Source organism: Protopterus annectens, chromosome 17.part0, assembly GCF_019279795.1.
Source record: "Protopterus annectens isolate FY-2018-M chromosome 17.part0, PAN1.0, whole genome shotgun sequence".
Classification (NCBI taxonomy): Eukaryota; Metazoa; Chordata; order Ceratodontiformes; family Protopteridae; genus Protopterus; species Protopterus annectens.
In genome coordinates this window covers 369949262-369963548 of record NC_056751.1, presented here as the reverse complement: position 1 = coordinate 369963548, position 14287 = coordinate 369949262, and the positions used below count along the sequence as shown (strand labels likewise).

At 37.5% G+C, this 14287-nt stretch overlaps 1 protein-coding gene across 2 annotated transcripts in view; it reads right to left on the bottom strand.

Moving 5' to 3' along the window:
• The window catches only part of LOC122791846 (synaptotagmin-A-like), a 511438-nt gene that overhangs the window by 448648 nt on the left and 48503 nt on the right, over positions 1-14287 (bottom strand). The gene's annotated exons all lie outside the window — the stretch shown is intronic.

The following is a 14287-nucleotide window of genomic DNA, read 5'->3' as shown; positions in this document are numbered from 1 at the left end:
TTTACCCAGCACTCTTGTATTGCCACATTATCTTCCTACATCAAATGTGTTAGATTTTCCATTCCAGACAAGCATATAGTACACCTAACCCTGCTACTCAGTGTTCACCACTAGAAGTATGTGCGTTTCTATATCACGTGTACATGGCAGCTCATCATGCAAAGTCACTTGCCACAACACAACAAAAGTTTTCTGAATCTGTATCACTTTGTATAAGTCTGTATTAATCTAGCTAGCTGGCTATTTGTTTGTCTATCTATCTATCTATCTATCTATCTATCTGTATGGTCACATTTTATTCAGATTTATTTTTTTTATTTAACATTTGTTGACCGGGCTAGTCCAACTGGATATATGTCCATTTTCAGCAGAGGCCCGGGGAGAAAAGTTCCAACAAAGACATGATAGCCAATTACATTTCATTACAGTTATACATGAAAGTACATAATAGGTCATTGCTTTTCTTTACATTTATACATGAAAGATACATATAGAGAATACATTTGAATAATACAACAGGTAAATCATATACAATGACATACGTTTGACACGTTGTTGCAAACTCTATTCATGGGCTAACAGTGACATACATACTTAGTACAGTAAAGAGTTTCATTTGACCTAGAGATAAGGGAAGGAGGTAGTCAGGGTAAGTACAGGGACATAACCAACATGTATTGAGGTATTGTTTCAGTTTGTTTTTGAATAGTGTTATTGAGGAAACCAAAGTAAGATCAGGAGGCAGGGAGTTCCAGGTTTTGCCAACAGAGATAGAGAACAACAAGTCACCGGCTGTGTTGTTGGTTTTGACTATTTGTACTTGTAGTCTGTTGGATGAGCGGAGGGTCTTAATGTTATTGCATGGGGTGATAAGTTTATTAAGTATTGCAGTGCTGACAGGCTGATAAAGACCCATGTGCAATACTTCTAACCATCTTAATTGAACCAAGTTATGATGCTGGGTTCTGTATGCAGCTCCAGTGAAGTGAACTTGAAGTTATTGCATGATTCTTGGAAGATTTACAAACCAGGGAAAAAGTGTTATGTACAGCATGTTGGGAAACTGTGCTAATGTATGGGCTTTATGTTAACCTCCAGTGATACTGTTAAAGATCTGTAAAATGTGCAACATGTTTACTCTCCATATCCAAACATTTTCTTACAGTAATATCAGTGGAAGTTAATGCTGTTACTGTAAGCCCCTTGAGAAGGAAAAATGTCTGTACATTGTTTTGCTATCATATATTTTGGAAAAAAATGCATTATTTTGGGGAAATCGAGGATATTTGTCCCTTTTTATGTTAAGAGGAATGCTTTTAAACTAATCATATACTGTATAGTTGTGTGAGGCTGCCAGCCCAGCTATCTGGAATTCTGTAAATAATCATATGTCATTTGTGAATATTAATATGATTTATATGCTTGTCTTACAAACGTAAGAGAACTATATGTTATGTGTATATAAAAAACTACTGGTGCAGAAGTGTGTGTTGGACTGTATGTTCTATACTGAGCTACAAGAATGTAACTACCCTACTGGAAAAGAACAGAGTTTACTTGCAAACACTAAGAGAATAAGTGAATTGTTTTACAGTTGTGTTTATCTCTCTCTGTTTCACTGAAGGAGACAGGATGTCTACAGCTAGAGGTTTCTTTCTATTGTCCTGAAATAGAAATAATTACTAGGTTTGGAATTTAAGGTGTTTTTATTGCTCTGTGTCTTCCTAGTAGTTGCACATCTGAGAGATACACATTTTTCACAGAGAAATGTTAAATTCTGTTGGTATCTGTTAGCCTGGGAACTGAAAGTAGGTGATGTCATCCAGCACTGATATTAATTTGGGAACTCTCTCAGATGCTGTGCATTTTGTATTTATCTTTGGACCTGGAAACATCCATCTTCAGCACTTATGCCTTGCTAATAGCAAGTAACGAGGGAACATTTTTTAGATAGGAATATAGTAAAGATTAGTTTAGATGTTTTCTGTATTTATTTGAGGCTGTCTTGCAATGTTGTTTTAAAATATTTCCTGTGATTCTGAACTCTGAAGTGACTGTGTCTGTCATTGAGTATTGTCTTGTTCTTTTATTATTTATTATTAAATATATTTAAACCTTTTAATTGTGGCTGGTTTATTTAGAGGTATTAAAGCTCTTATAGTACATGCATACGTATTTGGTGACACTGTATAGGACACTCCTAAACAGCCTTGAAAGTCTTGGTCACACTTACCATTTGGATAATAGTAATATTACACAGTAAGATTGGTCACCCTTTGTGAAGGGCCATAAAGTAGCTGATAAGGGGTTCTGGTGGCGGTGGTAACTACCTTATGGTCTGTGCAGAAGGGGGCATAGTTAGTAAACCTGTGCCAGCCTTTCCCAGGTGTGTTGTTTGTGTATAAATCAAATCTCAATGTGTGTGTGCATCAGCTACTTGGGCAGGGACATGAAGGACTGGTTAGACAGAGAGAGTGCTGGGAGGACTTGGCTTGGAACCCTGACTAAGGACTCAACTCTATAGCTGCGCCAGTGAGGAGTCTTATTCGGGATCTGGAGAAATCTGAAAGATGGAGAAACTGGCCCTAGACTGATTGTGGATTCTGTGTTCTCTTAAGGGAAATTGTCCTTTACTATGTGTGTACGTGTCATCCTACCAATGTGCACGTCCCTCACTGGTGCTAGTGGTGAGTATTGAGGCTCCTTGATTACTGGGCCAGTGTAGGGGCATCACAAGTTGTATGCAGACATATATGCTAAGAATATCTCTTTGAAGTAGAAAGCATAAATGTTGGATACACAGATTGAATACCCTTCAAGTTGCTAGCTATTAATTTTGACAAATATGTATAACACTGGAGCGGTAAATGTTATAGGTTCATAGATTAGTACTAGGCTAACTGCCCTCATGGGAGGTTCCTATAATGTTTAACATATTTACCTTATCTACACAAGGTGCAGAGTTTGATTCTCACATGGGGTAATTGGCTAGCCTTAAAATGTCCCACAAGGCCACAGACTATATCTACCTTGAAATAAAGTCCTCTGGTGAACTGGGTAGAAGGTACATAAATCGTAAAGGGTATCATTCAGTCAACTGCCAGGTAGTCTGTAATGTACAGGTTATCATCTACAATGTGCCTGCTGGTCACCCAGTCAGTTATTATGGATCCCACACATAGGAGAACTGTAATCTGTACTGAGGTTTGCATGGAGTGGCTTTTCCCAAGGGCATCTTGTTGTTGATGATGGATATGCCCTGAAACCCTGGCTGATGACACTCTTCAGACATCTATGAAAATGAAACAGATTAGGGGGTACAACCATGCCCAATTGCCTGCATGGAGCATTATTGATCGTGTCTTCTGGCCACTGTCTGGATTCATCTGGCAGTGACCTGCAAAAAGACCCTGGCAATTTTGCAGTCATATTATAAGTGTATGCAGGGTAACACAATATCATACTTAGGAGGCAGTTACAGACTGGTGGGCACTTGCAGGTGCAGCAGTCCACAGCACAACAGGCTGTTGAGATTGAGTCAAATAAGTTGTCAGTGGAGGAGCTAGCAGCAAGGGATGATGATGGTAGACTAAGGTGGGCACAGTATGCTGTGGCACTGGTAAAAAGGCAATGGCTTGCACATAGCTTCAGAACATCAGACACCAGAGTAAAGCAGCTACATTACAGTAAATCAGATGTATGTGAAACCAGTCCCAGGCTGTGCTTACCTGCATACACTGACTACACTGTGCATCATGCACAAGCAACCTAAGTAATAATGTACAACGGGCGGGACACAGTTATTATTTGCAAAGGTGGGGAAAGGAGTACATGTATGGATGTCCTTCGCAGGTGAATGTGAGGACTGTTAAAGTAAATAATCTGTTGAGTGTACAAGTTTTCAATGTGTGTGTGTGGCAGTAGGGTTAACGTAAAATGCTCTGAAAAGGGCCACTGTCAGTGGAAGGGTGTGTGTGTGTGTGTGTGTGTGTGTGTGTGTGTGTGTGTGTGTGTGTGTGTGTGTGTGTGTGTGTGTGTGTAGGGGTGCATGCATGCGTGTGCTTGTGTATATGCGTGTGTGTGTTGGGATGTGCTTGCATGTGTGTGTGTGTGTGTGTGTGTGTGTGTGTGTGTGTGTGTGTGGGTGTTTGTGTGTGTGTGTGTGTGTGTGTGTGTGTGTGTGTGTGTGTGTGTGCGTGTGTGTGTGTGTGTGGTACTGTTTGCTGTGCTAGTTAAAGAAGTAAATAACTTTGTCTTTTTAGGGTTAAGAAAAAGTTGTGAGTCAGTTAGCCAGGCTTCTATGGATGAGAAGGATTGTTGACCGATTTGTTATAGTTTATTTAGGTTTTGGGTGCTACACATGAAGGTGGAGTCATTGGCATACTGAATTATTGTGGCTGAATTGCAGGCATCTGTGAGGTTAGTAATGAAGATGTTGAAAAGAATGGGGCCAAGAATACATCATTGGGTGTCACCTCTAGAGAATGGGAGGATAGGGGAAACGTCTTTGTGCCATTTTACAGCCTGTGATCTGTTAGCAAGATAGCTGTTAAACCATGCAGTAGAGATTTCACCAAATCCTATAGTTGAGAGTTTTTGCAGAAGGAAGGGGTGTGAGACTGTGTCAAAGGCATTGGAAGGATCTAAAAAGAGAACAGATACTAGCCTTCCTTTATTCCTGTGGGCATTTACTGTATTAGTGAAATGTAGGAGGGCTGTACTAGTGCTAAGATGGGTTGGAAGTCTGGTTGGGAGGGGATAGGAGGTTAGCTTTGGCAAGGTGTTGGGAGACCTGGGATGGAAATGCATTTCTCAAGAATTTTATATTAAAGGGGGCAGGATAGCAATAGGGTAGTAGTTACTAAGTTCTGTGTTATTTCCTCCTTTCTGTAGTGGCATGATATAACTGTTTTCCACAATGCTGGGAAATATGCTTTTGTGATCGAGCAGTTTATGATATGGAAATGGGATCGGCTATAACCTTGTGGTGGTGGGTTTTAGTTTTTAAGACAAGTTTTTTAATGGTTGAGGTGGGAACTGGTTGCAATGAGAAGGGGGCAGAGATACAGGTGTTGCTTTGGATGGAGGGGGTGGTGGGAGGTGTGTGGTGTTTGATGAAGGTTGTGACTGAGTTTATGAAGTGCATATTAAACAGAGTAGCAGTGTTTTCTGAGATGTTGAACACTGTGGGTTAGGGTTGGGTGGCATGGCCTGGGTTGAGTATTTTGTTAATAGTTGACCAGAATGCCTTGGGGTTTGGAAGGTTTTTGGACTGTTAGTCTAGTATTTTTGTTTATATATTTTTGTTTGGTATTTAAAGTGATTTCTGAATTGCATAAATATTTGTAAGTTGTTTTGTGTTTTATTTTTGATCCAGGAATCCCAGTCCTTGTCTCTGAGTTTCATTAGATGTTACATGGTTCTGGTTAGCCAAAGGGATGGTATGGCTTTTACATGTTTTGCTCAGATGGTGTTTAAATGTTAATGAATGTTCTGTAGAATTCTGTACAATTGTCATCTAAGGGCAGATACTTTACATGCTGCCATTTGCAAAGCTGTAGGTTCTGGAGAAATGTTTCTTTTTGGAGTTGGAGAGATGGCATACTTCATTACGGTTGCATGATTTGGAAGTGTAGTTTTGAGCTCTGACCCCAAGAACATGGATCATATGATGATGTGCCTGATTACTACAATCAATTTGATTCCTTTACAGTGTAACTACTCTGGTTCATAAGTAGTTACTAGGCTTGCAATCCAGGGGATCATTGAGGCGCCTATTATAAATCTCAAGTTACCCTAAAGCATTGTCTGGTTAACTGACCTGCTCAAGGACAACACATAAATATGCAGCAAAATCAGAGATGTTCTGCAAAATTGTAGACATATAAGAGCAGACTACTCTGAATCTCTTAAAAAGTTAACAGAACAGGTTTTGCATCAACATGCATTATGTGAATCACAAAAGCTATGAAAATCTAATGACTCATTTTATATGACTGTAATCCTCATTGATTTTACCAAAGAAAATAACGATTATTGGAGGGATGCCTGGCAGTTGGTGTGGAGGATTAGGACACCTTCCTCTTGTAATTAAGGTGCATACTTTGAGTCTGAGATAGTCCCTTAACCATACAATGCTTCTTAACTGGATTATTAAACACACACAAACACACACAAATCAGTGAAAAGTTAAAATCAGCAAACCATTCTTGAACATCAGCTTTTTTTGTACAATGGAAAAAGGCAGATAGACAGTCACCATCTATTCATTCTCAAGTCACCTACACATAAAACAACTTTCCTGTACTGGTTCTTACTGTTCCACTGTCTGTCTTCCTATACGGCTACCTACTGTTCCACTGTCTGACTTCCTGTACTGGTACTTAGTCTTCCACTGTCTGACTTCCTGTACTGGTACTTACTCTTCCACTGTCTGACTTCCTGTGCTGGTACTTACTCTTCCACTGTCTGACTTCCTGTACTGGTACTTACTCTTCCACTGTCTGTCTTCCTGTACTGGTACTTACTCTTCCGCTGCCTGACTTCTTGCACTGGATCTTACTGTTCCACTGTCTGTCTCACTGTACTGGTACTTACTCTTCCACTGTCTGACTTCCTGTACTGGTACTTACTCTTCCACTGCCTGTCTTCCTGTACTGGTACTTACTCTTCCACTGTCTGACTTCCTGTACTGGTACTTACTCTTCAACTGTCTGTGTTCCTGTACTGTTACTTACTATTCCACTGTCTGTCTTCCTGTACTGCTACCTACTGTTCCACTGTCTGTCTTCCTGTACTGGTACTTACTCTTCCACTGTCTGACTTCCTGTACTGGTACTTACTCTTCCACTGTCTGACTTCCTGTACTGGTACTTACTCTTCCACTGTCTGACTTCCTGTACTGGTACTTACTCTTCCACGGTCTGTCTTCCTGTATCAGTACATTAGTAAAATAGAATGAGGGGATGGTTGTAATCTATGCATGAATTGATATACTTGTTTTGTGGGGGATAGCATGGGCTACCCTGAAGCAGTGGGCCCAGGGCAACCACCACTTTCACCCCTACTATGATCCTGTACTGATTGCAGCTGTGCACTCTATCCTTTCCTCCATCCCATTATATCCGTCACTTTTGTATCTATGCCCACCCAACTTGTCCGGTTCTACCCATCCACATTGTCTCTTCTCTGGTGCTTGATGCCTCCTTCTTCATTGTTTTTTTTTTCCTTTCCTGATTGTGTCAGCACTTCCCCTGTCAGTCTTTCCTGTTTTCTATGTTTGTGTGCCAGTTGCTACCTACCTTTACCTTCTTATCTTCCTCTCACTGCCTTCCCCAACTTACCTTTTATCTATTTATCTATCTGTCTATATAAAACAAGGGCACATGACCCCCCCACAAACCTCTATCCTGCTGATTCTCTAATTCTTTACCTTAAGTTTTACCCTCTGTTTGATTCCCACTTTTCACCAGTTTCCTCTCGTCCCTTTTCCAACATTTAATGTGGTCAAAACTAAATCTGCTATTGATGGGCCTTTAAGGCTGCCAGCAGCTTCCTCTGCGTGCAGGATTGCACAGATCAGCATCGCGGTGTAAGAGTGACCAATAAGCATTTCTGCTGTTGCTTGTATTTCCCTGTGGCTGCACCAGGCATATGACCTGTTCTTTCTACCATTCCTGCTACAGCAGTAACAAGGACATTTAATGAGCTTTTGTTTGTGCACTTCTGCCTACATGAATTCATGCTTAATAATCAATAGGGCTTATCACTCACACACAGTAAATGGAAAGGGATGGCCAGGATCACATCTGCAGTACTTCTGAATCTCACGGTAAATCTGTTCATAATACAACATTCCATTCTCTGTTTAACAACAAATAATCTTACTTAACTTATGTAACCTATATGGAAGATCATCTAAAAATCATTATACCTAAAATGGGGCATTTTCTAAAGCCAAAGAAGCCAAAACCACTCTTTGTTCATTGCATGATAAATGTTAATCTCAACTCTGGGATAAATTGTCTTAGTTAAAATTAAAACACATGAGAATTGTTAGTATCATTATACATTATTACATATTTAACTCATTTATACTTTTATGTTGCATTGATCTAAATATCCATGAAGTGGGTATCCTTTAGCAATATTATTGATTCTTCCCTACATTCAATTAAACGTGATAAGAAAACCTAGTAAAACTAGAGTTTTCACTGTGTGGTTCCTTAAAACCTCATGTAACAGAGAACTATTGAGTGTATGCAATTGACCTCTTGGGGAGCATCAGGAATTTCAGCTATATGGTTTCTGAATGCCCACAACTTTTTGTTAAATCTATTTATATATAAATTCAGACGACTAAAGCCAAACTCCACTAGCTGTAGAGATGGATGTGTCAGTTTTCTTATAACCTTGTCAGTACAACACAGCATAAGTGAACTGTTTGGCTAACCTTTAGAAACGCACGGATATTGTACCCAACTCATGCTCATAACCATTAAGGTGTCTCCAAAATCCCATCTAAGAATTAAATCAAAGAGAAAAAAGGTCACTCAGCCAATCCAGTTAGTAAAAACTATAAGAAAAACCCAGCCAAGCTAAAGTTTTCACTGTGTAATTCCTCAAAACCTCCTGTAACAGAAAACTATGTCACATATGCAAATGACCTCTTAATGGACATCAGGTGTTTCAGCTATATAGCTTCTGAAAGCCAATAACTTTTTGTTAAGTCTATTTATGGATACATTCAGTCCACATACAGCACAGGTCTAATAACATCAAATACAATTTTTAACTACCAAGTTCAAGCCACCATAATTATAAAATTTAAATCGGTAAGCACAATAAATGTTATACTCACCACTAGTACATAACACGAGTGAAGAATAAAGCATGAATAAAATATGAAAAAATATATAAAAAACAAGAAACAAGAAAGGAATTAAAAAAGACAAAGAAGAATGAAGAAAACACTCAAAGTAAGTAGTCCACATGGTATATATGATTAGGATTGCCACCTTTTGCTATGTAGAAGTCCTTATCAAAGCCACACCTCTTGTACCATCCATAACCCCATCCATCTTTTCCCACCACTCCACCCACCGTCACTTCCATTTTGTGACACAAATAGATATGTTACTAGGAGTGGAATATCTACTTTTGTCTTTTTTCCCCTTTCTGTAATGAATCTCAGACTTGTCTGCATCACAATACTGATGCTTTTCATAAATAAAGTCAACCAGATGTTGTTGTTTTTTTTTTTTTTTTTGTTTTTTTTACAAATTCTGTCATTTTGTTTGTACTGCTAAAAGGAATACAAGTGTATGTATAGTGCTTCCTACATTACAGGTACATCATTCTGATGTCCAGAGTGTCTGGAAAAATATATGATAGATGGCAACCCTATACATGATCAGGGTGTAGTAGAACTGCTTGGACTGTTTACAGCACGTAAATGATGATGGGGGGGGGGGGGGGGGTAATATTTTCCAAGACTGTCATCTTTTGTTTTGATTAATCTTCTTTCTGAGTTAAAGATAATGAGTATGCCCTTCCAGACAATTTTCAGTCTTGCTGGAAAAAGAAAATAAAATCTGATTTAATCTTTTCTCCCACAATGGTTATAATACTATAGCTCCCTTGGCAAATCAACATAAACTAAAATGGCATATTTAGCCAGTGAATCCTTTTTTCCCTTTAGTCTCAGCCAAAATGCTGTCATGGACCAGGAAGTGCATACATTTGACAACACTAGGTCTGAGAGTAAGATTTTTCACTGTTTGTTACATATCATCTCAACAGTAATGGTCCATCTGTATGAGTTAGTATTGCCACTTTAGATAAGGATGAGTTACAAATTGTTTAACTATCTTCTGTATGGCATTATTCAGCCTTATAGCAAAATCCCACATCTCCAAAATCCCAAGCAACCTCAGAGTCCTTCTCATAAGATGTGTTTTGAAATCTAATACGTTAATTTCCAGAGTTTTGGGGATTTTTGTCCTACATCAAGCTGATCCTTTTGATTAGTTCCATTAAACTCTAAAGTAGCAAGTTTAGCCTCAATCAATTCTAAGTCAGCAAATTGTTTCATCTGTTTGACAAGTTAATGTTGTAAGACTCAACTCCGCCCACAGCAATCTACATGTAGCCATCTTTCCTGTTTACTTCCTTACCCCATAAACCATCACTGTTACTGGCCCCTAATATCCTTAGTCATCTTCTCCCTCTCCCTTTATGCCTACTATTTGCTTCTCTGTGTGTTTATACCTAATCCACATTTAGCACTGAGTTTTGGGTTACTGGGATTTTTTTTATAATTTATTAGAAATATTAGCTATGTTAATTACCTTTATTTCATGGTAAATTTTTGTTACAATGTAAAATATTGATGGGTTTACATATTATATATCCGTGTTTTGGAGTTACTCAAGCTCTTCTCAGTGTTTATTTCTCATACTTATCCACTTAATTACCTTTGTTTCTTAGTAAGCTTCTTTTACAATCTGGACAATGTCTATGTGCTTCATATTTTGCTGTTTTCTATATGCTGCCAGGCTCAGACTGAAATTGGTCAGTGTTGATCAGTGCCCCACACCTGCTAACAAATGCAAATAACTTCCTATCATTCTTTGCAACTAACTTTCTAGGCAATCTAACTGTATACATATTGTATGCCTTTTATTTTACATTTCAATAAGCATGTTCTCTACTGGTCCATTAGTATTTATAAAACAGTGCTGATAGCATACACAATACTTATTATGTGTGGTGCCACTATTCTTATATAGAGATTCCTTAACTTGTAATGTGTTTTTTGTGTGTGTGTGTGTGTGTGTGTGTGTGTGTGTGTGTGTGTGTGTGTGTGTATATATATATATATATATATATTTAAGTAAGTATTGCCCATGTCTAATTCAGAGCCGTTCTCCATCATTGATGCATTTTTTATACTGGAACCAACATTGTTATTATCAAGGTTCTTTGCTAAGGAATTACTAGGAAGTATATGTTTTACTCAGGTGATACAATTATTTGCTGCAACACCATTAATGTCTGACCATTTGTCATGGCTGAGGTATCACTCACACAATGGTCATGTTTTTACTATTCACTAAAATCAGGAAATTAACAAGCAGCAGCTCTAATTCAAAGATCTTTTTATTTCTGCTTCTTACTGACTAAACGCCTTGGCAGAAAAATGTATACTTCCTTTGGGATAATTAAAGCAACTAGTTGCTTGAAATGCCATTCTGATTATTCATTTGCTGTATCTTCTCCGGCCTCTGTACCCTTAGAATGGCTCACATGTAGATCATTATCGCCCAAAGTGTGTTCAAAATGAGTAAAGTGAATTCTCTAATTCTAAATGGCAAATGGCAAAAAGGAAACATCAACAAAAAGAATAGAAAAAAAATTACGTAAATGATTGTACACTATTCCTGGAAAACTTCTGATGCAGTCTATGGCACTCGTGCTGAGTATATCATCCTGACTCCTCCTCCACTCATCAGTTCTGTCATATCTTAAAGAGTATTAATATATACTTGCATGTGTTTATGATTTTTTATTGTGCATTGTATGGTTCTGTAGATACGCCTTTAAGTTTTAAACTCTCATGAATAACTTTCCCATTTCCTAATGCTTCTCAAGCTCATTTAATTCCTCGTCCAATTCACTGTACAGTAAACAGTGTTTTTCCTTAGTAGCAATTAGCCAAACTCTTGTATGAAGCAAGAAAGCTTGAGTCTGCAAATATCTCACATATCCACTTCCACTCTTTAGCAGTTCAATCCCTAGGGATGAATAGAATGTTTTGACCTTCATCCATACTGGCTGTTTTTATTTCAATAACATAAGACAAACAAGTGTCCCAGCAAGATGGAATGCCATGTCAAGAATTGATTAGTGTTGTTTTCTTTTTCAATAAGCCATGATAATACTAATCAATCTATGAATAGTCTGGAATGGGATTTGCCTATAGACATAATGTCCCATTTTACACCAAGACCATCCTTTTAATATGTTACTTAATGTCTCTCCCTGTCATAGACTCCATTATCATGATGACAACAGGATGTTCTCTATAGGCATATCCCTGCAACAGAACTGTACATTATACTGGAGGTAAGAATTCTTCCCACAAATGTTGCTACCATGGACTAATTAAGTTATTTTTTAGCATCTGTTAATAGATTTGTCTTACTATGGCACAACCTATTTAAAGAAGGAAATTAGGTAAGAAAAGTTTCACTCAAAAACATACTAAAACCATAGAAACTAAGAAGTTTAAAAGACACAATTTCCAGATTTATAGTAACAATGATTGCTGGACATGCACTTGTGTCATATATATATATATATATATATATATATATATATATATATATATATATACTGAAAAGGCAAGAGGAACTATTGAAAAAGAAAAAAAAAAGAGTTAACTTAAAATAGTATCTAACAATACACAACTGACAAATATTTGTCATTTTAAAGGATTATCTTCCAAGTTTGAGTCATTCCCAGGAAATAAGTGAATTATTTCCTCTATAAATAAAAGTCATTTTGGCTGAAGGCCTCACTATATAATGCTGAAATCTTTCTCCTGCCTATACTTTGCAAGGCAGACAAAAGAAATGTGTTTCACTTGAGTAGGAGTCATGTGATGTGTTTCACTCGAGTAGGAGTTGTGGCATTGCAGTCAGGTGTGTTAATAAAGTGGTGTTGCATGATCTGTAACTTGACAGTACACTGAGAAGTATGTTGTAAGTGCTGTAAACAGCATCTGTCTCCGGTGACTCATGGCTTGCCCAACTGTTTTCTACTGTAAGCACTAACTACGTCATTTCTTTTGTATTCCATCCTTTTATTTTTATTTAACACGCAAGCACAACCTCTCTGAACTTATGCCATTTTCAACTCACGAACTGCCTAACAGTTTACATTAATCAATATTATACCAAGGTGTTTAGAGATAATTATATATAAAAGCTGTGTGGGTAGTCTCTTGCTTGATTCTTATTCTGGCAACCAAACTTATACTGACCATTGCTTAATTGCCTTATCTCTATACTAAACCTACATCCTTATGTCAGTGTCTTTTTTTTTCTCCAGTTCTTTTGGGTTTCTAATACTATGACACATATGAACCCCATTCCTAAGTAAAAATATAATTAAAGTTAATGAAATTAGTATTGTTTCAATCTTTGATGTTAGCCAAAAGTGCTCTTTGCAGCAGCTGCAAATCATCCAGAACTGACTCCTGCAATTCATATGGAGTTACATGTATCGGTAGCATATCTAAATAAGACTGTAAATTCTTTTTTATGAGACCCATATGAGATCCGTTGCTCCTACTACTATTCAAACTGTCTGGGTATCCTTATTCCACATTGCTCTAATTTCTGCCAGCAAATCTTGATATTTTTTGACTTTGTGTCTCTCTGTATGTGAGACACTGCAATTGCTAGGCGCAGCAATTTAAATGATCAATGCTACTTTTGTCTTTTTTCATTGGCTACTATATCTGTTTTTCTCACATCTATTTTTTGAACTGTTGGTAGTGGATAATCCCATGTGCTATCAAATTTATCATTCTCTATAATGCTTTGTGGCTCAAGTTTCCAATGCTTCTCAGCTAGTTCAATATTTCATTGTTTGCACAATAACCAATTCAAAACTCTTGCCACATTATTATGCTTTTCAGTGTACAGGCCCTCTGCCATTAATGTATCACAGTACAGACAACAAGATGTGTGACTATTTCCATTTTTTTTTCAGAGCCTGTGCTATGTAATATTATTTCTGTTGAATAAGACATATATCTGCATCTATATTTGTTTATCTATATACAGTGGCTATAAAAAAGTGTGCACACCCCTGTTAAAATGCCAGGTTTTTGTTATATAAAAAAATGAGACCACAATACATCATTTCAAAACTTTTCTCACCTTTAATGTGACCTATAACCTGGACACTTCAATTGAAAAACAAACAAATCTGTTAGGAGAAAAATATAAAAATAAAAAACGTACAATAAGCTGGTTGCATAAGTGTGCACACCCTTAGACTAATACATTGTTGAAGCACCCTTTGATTTAATTACAGCATTCAGTACAATTCTGTTAGACCAGAAAACACAAAAATCATACTGCCTTCCAAAAATTACAAGGAGACACACCGAATATGAAATTCAGAGCCAGATAACTTAATATTAGGATCATTTTTAGACATTATTATCCCATTGTTGGATCAAGTACAATTTAGCATATGCCTGCCAGGCAAGAAT